Consider the following 7,251-nt stretch of genomic DNA (forward strand, 5'->3'; position numbering starts at 1 on the left):
CCCTTCTTGTCTCCCTTTCTCAAGCCCTTATCTTCCTCTTGTCTCTCTTTTTCTCCCTCCCTCCCTCCCTCCCCTTACCATCACCTTTGACAACTACCTCAACTAGCATATACTCCTCCTCCTCTTCATCCTCCTCCTTCTTTATCTTTGTCTTTTATTTTCATCCCACCAGATCAACCTTTCTCTATTTCTTTTAATTTCCGTTTTCTTCTTCATATACTTTTCATTTCCTATTGTAGCATCACGCAGCTAAGACCATATGTAGACTGATGTAGCGCTAAGTCAAGGGCTGAAAAAGAATTACAAAGGAATATGAAGAGACGGAAGGTTATGTCTTGTAGTGATATTAAAAGGAATAGCGAAGAGAAAAAGGCAAAAAGGAAATTTAAACAACAGTGGAATATGAAGAGAACGAATGGCATGTTATATTTTGCAGGGATATTGAACGGGCTAGCGAAGAGGAAAGGCAAAAGGTAGGATATGCAAGTTTTAGTTCAGGATCAATTTGTTGTTTATCGCATCGTTTATCGTGGCAAAAATATTCATAGTAAGCAAAATCAAGCCATAACTCACTGAACTGTGTATATAATCGTGACTTTTCTACTTTTCAGCCTATTTTTGTAACCATCTGTAGCCTATTAACGCATGGCTCATCGTATATTGAAAGGTCTTGCGGCAACAAATCCAACTCATTACACTACCACGATGAATTAAAAGAGATGGTAGCAGTTATTAACAAGGTTTACTATTCTCAAATTACAAACGTCTTTCATTCCGCTCTATCTACAAAAGGAGCAAGAGCAGAAGAATGGGATATTTCTTTTATTTCATGATTACTCGTATCTACACGCACCTTCTACTTCTCCTTCTCCTTCTTTCTTCTTCTTCGTCATAATAAGTAAGAAAAACCAGTCCTCCACAAGAATGCAGGATAAAAACGAGTAAAAACCCTCCAGGAAACACAAATTACTGTCGACACGTATGCATTAGCCGATACGTGTGGTGCCATCTAGTGAGCGAACGAGGGATCTTTTAAGGGGGGACCTGCCTATTTTGTGTTAGGGACCCGAGGGCAAAGATAGGGTTCCTGTCTTTCATGTCCTCTGATGCAGGAAATGGAGAAAGGAAAGGAGGAGGAGGAAGAGGAGGTGGGGGGCGAAAGAAGAGGGTTGGAGGAGGAGGAAGAGGAGGAGGAGGGGGGGGTAGTAGTAGTAGTAGTAGTAGTAGTAGTAGTAGTAGTAGTAGTAGTAGTAGTAGTAGAAGAAGATGAAGAAGAAGAAGAAAATATAAAGAATAAGAAATAAAAAGAAAAAAGGAGAGGAAAAAAGAAAAGAAGAATAAGAAAAATAATAAGATGAAAAAGAGGAAGAAGATGAAATGGAAAAGAAGACAAACATAAAGAAAGCAAATAAGAAAGAATTAAAGAGAGGAATGATTGAATAAAAAATAAAAAATAAAAAATAAAAAAGCAGAAAGTAACAAAAAGAAAGAAAGAAATACAACCAGAACAACAGCAACAACAAAACAACCAAAAACAACAAAACAATAGCAATAACAATAACAAGAACAAAAGGAAAGGAGAAATAAGAGAGAGAGGAAGCGTAAGTAATTCCCCTGAGGCATCCCACCCACCCGTCACCCCTCTTCCCGTCACCCCCCGCCCCCCCTCTCCGACCCTTGACCCCCGGGGCATTGCACGCGATGGGGCAAGGCGCTCCTACCCTCAGTGACCCTCAGAGTGACCTTGACTTATGTTGACCCCTGCTGACCCCGCTGACCGTAGATAACGCAAACTCAAGGAGGAGGAGGAGGAGAAGAAAAGAAGGAGAAAAGGAAGAAGAAAAAAAAGATAAACAGAAAGGAATGCTATAGAAAGATAAGCGACAAGAAGAAGAAGAAGATGAAGAAGAAGAAGAAGAAGAAAGATAAAACAATGAAACAAGTAGAACACAACCACCACCACCACCACCACTGCCTCCCTACAACAACAACTGCTGGTCATGTTGCTGACGCTCCCCGTTGTACAAATGACGTGACAATCAGCGGGTAATAGTAAGCAGACAAGGCCACAAGTAGGTGAGGCGTCAATAATATATAATAATCAGCGGGAGAGGTGTAAGCAGGTGAGTATCCGGGTGAAAGGTTCTTAGGCAGGTTTAGTGGCCAGCAGGTGTCAGCAGGCACGAGTTCAGGCCAGCAGGTGCGGCAGGTTAATGGTAGGACAGCAGGTTAATGGTAGGACAGAGCTAACATTCCTCTGCAGCAGTCCACGTTCCTGCTTCCTGTGTACCCTGCTGCCCCCCCCCACCCCCACCCATCCACCCCGTCACACACACACACACACACACACACACACACACACTGACTAACTGAATGACTGACAAATTAACCAACTAAATAACTAACTTAGCGAACTGTCATCTAAACACACACACACACACACACAGAACATATCACCCACATCCCCTAACTCCTTCTCATACCCTTCCCTCCAAATTAACATTTAGAAGAAGAGGAGGAGGAGGAGGAGGAGGAGGAGGCGAGGTGGTTCCGAGGTTGTCCCCGCATAGGTGTGAAGACAATGAAGGTGATACAGGTAATTAAGGAGACGAGGACCAGGTGAGGAAGACATTAGGTACGCCACGCGGGAGGAGGAAGAGGAGGAGAGGAGGAAGAGGAGGTGGAGGAGGAGGAGGAGGAGAAAGTAATAAGTGAAGAAGAAGAAGAAAAAGAAGAAAAAGAAGAAGAAGAAGAAGAAGAAGACAAACAAAGAAAGCAAGTAAGAAAGAATTAAAGAGAGGAATGAAGGAAGAAGAAGAAAAAGAAAAACAGAAAGAAAGAAATACAACCAGAACAACAGCAACAACAAAACCAAAAACAACAAAACAATAGCAACAACAATAACAAAAGGAAAGGAGAAATAAGAGAGAGAGGAAGCGCAAGAAGAAGAAAAAGAAGAAGAAGAAAAAGAAGAAGAAAAAGAAGAAAAAAAGAAGAAGAAAAAAAGAAGAAAAAGAAGAGGATGATGATGATGATGAAGGAGGAGAAAGAGAAGGAAAATGAAAAGGCAAAGGAGAGGAAGGTAAAAATGAAGGAGGAAAAGGAAGAAATGAAGAAAAGAAAATGGAGATCAGAAAGATGGATTGAGAGGAGGAGGAGGAGGAGGAGGAGGAGGTGATACAAACTGAGAAGAGTGAATGGAGGAAGATAAGGAAGATGAAGGGAAGGAATGAAAGGACAGACATGAGAAGGAAACGAAAAATAAAATGAAGGAGAAAACAGAGAAAGGAAGACCAAAAATGTAGGGAGGGAGAGAGGGAGGGAGAAGACAAGCATGGTAAAGGAGGCAGAAAAATAGGAGTAAGAGGAAACAAGATTAGGAGATCAAAGAAGTAATTATTCCGTCTAAAAAGAGGCAATTTTCCACCTATTTGCCCCCTCTCTCTCTCTCTCTCTCTCTCTCTCTCTCTCTCTCTCTCATCAATTAATAACACTGCATTAAATTTTCTCTATTCTACATTACTCTCTCTCTCTCTCTCTCTCTCTCTCTCTCTCTCTCTCTCTCTCTCTCTCTCTCTCTCAGCTAACTCCACTCCCCTCAGTTTTAGAGTTCAATATATTCTATGGTTTTGAAGTTTAGGTAGTTTAGGATAGCGTCTATAGTTTTGTATAGTTCAGGGTAGTGTAGAGTTTCGCAGTTAAGCGTAGCGTCTATAGTTTTGGATAGTTTGACAAGGCTTTCGCAGGCGTTTTGGGCATTTTCAGGGGTAGTTTAATGGCCCTGGTGGTTGTTTAACTCTTCTTCTGTACCATGAATGTGAAAAAAAAACTCATGAAAGCCCGATTAATTTCCATTTTCGCCTTTGAAAATAGTTGATGTGCGAGGTGGAAGCGTCTGAGAATACCGCCCCAGCTGGTTCTATGGCATTTAACAGTCATCTTCACAGTGGGGTATCAGGCAACTTCCAGCCCCCGCCCTGCCTCTGCCGCCTCCCTCCACTTCCGCTTCAATTCTTCTACTCTTACCACATTTCTACACAAATAAAACGTTTCCTTGCACTGTCAATTACCCCCGTGGCTCGAGCTCAACCTCCCCTGTTTCATGGGTCTCGATAAAATTGATAAAAAGGAAAAAAATGGAAGTATAGCTATAACGCTCTTCCCCTCAGCCCAGTGTCACGTGATCACACCTTGCTGTCAGGGGGGGACAACTATACGCAAATATATGAAGTTTTGGTTGCATTGATTGGATTTTATCTACTTTTGATACTTTGAAGCCATTTAGTGTTTTTAATGATTTGATAATTAACAGGCAGGGGCCGGGGCTCCCGCGGTCCCGTGGTAGAGTCTCGGCCTTGCGCTTCGGCAGGGTGCCTGGAGCGTATGGGTTCGAGACCTATCCTGTGCCATGGAGGTGGAAAGGTGGGCTCTTTCCGGCACCCTCAGCCTCGTTGTTGGGCCTCCTCCTTGAAAGAATTGGGTATCTCTCTACCAGCCGTCTGGGGGGTTGCGCGGCATGCTCTGCCTTCCTCCATTGGGTTATAACCACCCCCCCCCCCCAAAAAAAAAAAAAAAAAAAAAACAGGCATTCTCACAGGATGCGTGTCTGAGAGTAGCCAAGCCCCAACAACGTCAACACACTACACAATTTCTGGTACTTGCTTACGGTGAATATCGGTCGATGGCGAATACATTAAATTAACGCAAAATAACAACGAGAGAGGGGAGGTGAGTAGAGGCATTTTGATTCCATTTCTTGCCGTGATGCTCTCTCTCTCTCTCTCTCTCTCTCTCTCTCTCCAGTCTTCTTCCGATCTTCCGTTGGCGAACATAGTTTAGCCTCCTCCGGCAGCTCAAGGACAACACCAGATCACCTGCTCACTCAACACCTGCAGTTTGCTTGTTCTTGTTGCCGCGGTTCTTGAACTTTATTTTTGTACTGTGTTGAATTTAAATGCAACGTTCCAGTTATCAATCATTTTAATAATTAATGATACACCATGTTGTGTACGCAGCTTACAACTGTCAGTGCTATGTTAAGGCCAATTCACACCGGTGTCGTGTTTCTCCTCGCCCTCCTATTTCTGGCAGTCCGTTTTGTTTACAAATCAGCAGGAGGAACATGGTGTCCCCCCAGTGTTTAGAAGCACGGGATGGCATATTGGGCTACTGATTGATTGATAGTTTAGTGTTGCAAGTAAACAACAAAGGAGAAGGTTATTCTTTAATAGGAAAACATCAATGAATCCAGTACTGCGCTGTTTTGTAATAGGTGAAGTCAAGGACCAATAAATAGCCTTCATGCAGTGATTCATCAGTAATTTAGGGGAAATAGCATCTTGCATTTTCACAAAAACAGAATTGTCTTACGTGGGCGACCAGCTGCGTACACGGATCTGTGTTCATAGAAATCCGCCTTTTGGATTGTCAACAAAACGGACGGCCAGAAATAGGACGCGGAGAAACACTACACCGGGAGCGATGATACGCTGTCCACGGTAAGTTGGCGAGACACACCCGCGATGCTTGATATGCGAGTGTTCTCACCGGCCAGAAACGATGTCGGTGCAGTGCTCCACCCAACCGCTGTCCTTCCTCTTCACATCCCTGTAACCTTACGTTGACATATAAAAACAGGAATACTTTCATACTCCTTCAATCAGCTGCTCCATTGCTTCCAGGAATCCTGTGCTTGAAAACTGAAATTGTCTCCTTTAAATGGTACTTCACATGCTTGGATTAACGCGTGGTAGACTACTGGCAACTTCTCACTTTCTCAGTTGCCAAGCAGTGAGCAGTGCAGGGGCTCCCCTTTAAAGAGCTATACTGAGGAAGCATGAGGTGACCTATGTCAGGATCAGATCTTCTGTTGATCCTGAGCTGTCCTTGAAATATAAGGGAGGCGGCGATCAGACAATCTATGCGAGTGATGTTACAGGCGTCGCTCGCATAGCTTCGCATCTGGTGTGAACAGTTTCAATGAAAACAACAGAAACGATTGGAGGCTACATGGTGGCATAGAGCGCGTAGCATAGCATCGTTCCCGCTGTGAGCAGCCCTTTAACGAGTCTTCCTGTGCTCTGCTGTGATTCAATGAGAAGGCATGAGGAGACGGTAGCTAAATGGTCAATGTGCGGGCGCAACGTCCAGGAGGACGCAGGTTCGCGTCCCGCCCGCCGCAACAAACACGCTGCCAATTTTTCAGTCACCGCCGAGTGGCCAAAGACTACCCACATACCGTCCAAAAGACCAACTAGCAACCCGGACTCTAGATTCTCTCTAAAAGAGGATCAAAGATGAGCTCTGGGGGACAGCATGAGCCAAGCAAGATGGCGCCACTATAAACACTTGCCTGTGCCACAACGGGATGGGGCTGACCACTAAGCCCTACCAAGAATTAAAGCCTACCGGCGCCATAGCCGAAACGCACAGATAAAAAAAAATGTGCAGCGTCAAGAAGTTCCTGTGCATCACTGAGCTGCATTACTTTTCTGTGTTGTGATGTGTTAATAAGTTCCTTTATTAAAAAAAAAAAAAATTGTGTGTGTTCTATCCCATCAGTACATAGTATCCCTTTGTTAAACTTGCATTGTTGTTGGAAAAAATTCTCTCTGACCAGAAGTCATTTCACTGTTGAAACTCTGCAGGAATTAATCCAGGCAAACATTTGCATATGGTCAGCCTCTGCACCTTCACCCGCTACCCCTGCAGCCCAGTCCTCACCATCGACTAAAGATGCCTCATCACAGGGGTGTGGCAAAAGTATTGGCATGGGCTTCACATAATTCAATAGCTGATAACAAGTACGTTCAACCCAGCGATGGCAGTGAGAGCAAAGAAATACCATCACAACACATGCAGCGAGACGACCCTTATTACTCTCACTCCCTTAAATACAAGTAGCCTAGCAGTCATGTGTGTACTGGCTGTGCAGTGAAGTGCTAAAACCATTACTAAGGTGACACAACATCATTCAGCAACACTAGTGATGGCCACAAGTGGCTAACACTACTCACACCACCAGCATCTCTGATCAGCACGTTATGCAGCTATGCCAGGCAATCTATAAAGTGTTTGAAAAATGTTCCACTTAACTGAACCACTTTTTACTTCTTTTCCCATTATTTTATCTTTATTCATAATATTTTGACTGAATGAAAAAATATTTGAAAATTGGCCACTTCAAGATAGCTGGCACTCTGCAGGTTAAATATAAATAAGTCTGCTTTAGGAAAAAATAATAAATAAATA

This window comes from Eriocheir sinensis, chromosome 59 (assembly GCF_024679095.1).
Source record: "Eriocheir sinensis breed Jianghai 21 chromosome 59, ASM2467909v1, whole genome shotgun sequence".
NCBI classification, from domain to species: Eukaryota; Metazoa; Arthropoda; class Malacostraca; order Decapoda; family Varunidae; genus Eriocheir; species Eriocheir sinensis.